The following is a 2,679-nucleotide window of genomic DNA, read 5'->3' as shown; positions in this document are numbered from 1 at the left end:
AAATATAATTTAATTATATATTTTTAAATTATGCAATTTTATTACTAAAATTTTCAAAAATTTATACAATTTTTTTAGAAAAATATAAAAATTTAATCGTAAAATCATTATTTTCATATATATCTACAAATTTTATAAATATTGTTTAATTTTAATATTTGGTAATTATGAAACTTTTACAAATTTATTTAATATAAAATAGAAAAATCTATCTAAGATTATAATTTCAAATATATACATGCATATTCTTAAATATAATTTTTATGTTTAATTAAATCAAATTTATTATAAAATATTGATACGAAAGAGAAAATTTACAATATTAATAAAATTTTATTTTAAAATATAATTTATATTTATCTGTTAAAAAATATTTTAAGTTTTTTTACTGCACAAAGTGCAGGAAAACACCTAGTGCTATTATAAACATCAAACAAGTAATAAAAAGAGGATATAAGCATTAGATATAGTGTCCACGTAGGCGAAAATAATCGGCATATTTTTGTCTTGTCACCTCCTCTATTTATTTTTACAAAATGATCCTTTAACTTTTTACTTAAACAATTATAACCGAAAATATTTTTTAGTGAAATATATTATTTATATGAATATAATTATATTTTTTATTTACATAATAGTTTGTAAAGAAATATTTAGTGTAAATAATATCATAATTTTATAAATACTAAAATAAATTGGGTTGGTTTTCAACTTTCACAAATAAAAAGTATTATTTGTAAACTTAAAAAAGAATATATCAAGAATATTTTTTTTCAGAAGAGAAAATAGAAAAATACATCGGAGACAAATCCATCTCTATTATGAAATTCTTATATTTTAGAAAAAAAAATAGAGGAATACATTGGAGATGGTCTAAGGCATGACCGACGTAAATGATCGACGTTGAGATTTCAGCTTTTCTGATTCTTAGTATTCTTATGTTACAATATAATTTGAATATTCCATTTGCTTTATAATATAATGGGTTAAAAATATTTTTTGTTTCACGATATAAACTGTTTTTATATTTCAATGTAACTTTATACTTATTGGATATTGTGTGGTCAATTAAATTATGTAAATTATTGTGTAATTGATTAAATTTATATATTAAATGACAGTTTTCTAAAGTAATAACTATTAAAAATTACAGATTTTAATTAAAACTGGAGGATATAAGCCTCAGATAGAGTGTTCACGTATGCGAAAATAATTGGCCAATGGGAAACTATATTTTTGCCATATCACCTCCTCTATTTGTTTTCACAAAATGATCCGTCAACTTTTTACTTAAACAATTATAACCGAAATATTTTTTTAAGTGAAATATATTATTTATATAAATATAATTATTATTTTTATTTACATAATAGTTTGTAAATAATTATTTAGTGTAAATAATATCATAATTTTATAAAATACTAAAATAAATTGGGCTGGTTTTCAACTTTTACAAATAAAAAATATCATTTGTAAACTTAGAAAAGAATATATCAAGAATATCCTATTTTAGGAGAGAAAATAGAAAAATACATCGGAGACAAATCCATCTCTATTAGGAAATTCTTATATTTTAGAAAAAAAAATAGAGGAATACATTGGAGATGGTCTAAGGCAAGGCCGACGTTGAGATTTTAGCTTTTCTGATTCTTAGTGTTTGAATGTTTCAAAATAATTTGAATATTCCCTTTGTTTTATAATATAATGGTTTAAAAGTATTTTTTGTTTCACTATATAAATTGTTTTTATATTTGAATGTAGCTTTATATTTATTGGATATTGTGTAACCAATTAAATTATGTAAATTACTGTGTAATTGATTAAATTTATATATTAAATGACAGTTTTCTAAAGTAATAACTTTTAAATATTACAGATTTTAGTTAAACCTGATTACATTTTAAAACAGATAGAGTAATCTATAAACTAACTATATATAGATATGAGGACAAAATTGTAAAGTGGTATCACCTTGAATTTCTCTTATTATGTGCATTCCTAATTGGAAGGAGATAATCAACATCTAATATTATGTTACTCTCAGTATATTAGAAATGGTCGAACCGCAAACCAATTAAAAAAAATGTAAGGAAGACATAAAGATGTATTTCCAGTTATCACAAATATAGAATCAATTGACAACAACTTAATTATGTCTAGCGTAGGACAACAGAGAAAAGTTTTCATACCTTCTAATATTATAATATCTCACTATATTAGTGGCTAAATCAGTTTTCTCTAGCACAAATACTCATTCGATTATTGGAGTTTAAGCTTTTCTATCTGATGATATTAGTAGTTTGATCCAAAAAAAAAGAAACAGTCGAACTGTACATTATATTTGGAGAAAGAAAACAAACAAAAATCAACCGAAGACTTTTAAGGTATATGAAATAAAAATTGTAAATAACAATTATTTGCAATTAAAGAATATGACAATAAAATTGTAAAAATACAAAATAAAACAAAAAAATACAGAGAAAGAAAGATTTAGTAAAATAAAATCATAATATTATTTCCATAATTGATAGTGCTCAATTACACTTTAAAGTCTAAATTTAAAACATACACAGTTTTATTTACATCTTTAAACCTATTATCTAATTAAAATGATTTTTAAAAAAGTGTCAGCATGAAGAGTTAGAAAATATACGATAAAATATAATACATAACGTTAAA

Source organism: Brassica oleracea, chromosome C4 (assembly GCF_000695525.1).
Source record: "Brassica oleracea var. oleracea cultivar TO1000 chromosome C4, BOL, whole genome shotgun sequence".
In the NCBI taxonomy this organism is placed as follows: Eukaryota; Viridiplantae; Streptophyta; class Magnoliopsida; order Brassicales; family Brassicaceae; genus Brassica; species Brassica oleracea.
This window is presented reverse-complemented; position numbering follows the sequence as displayed.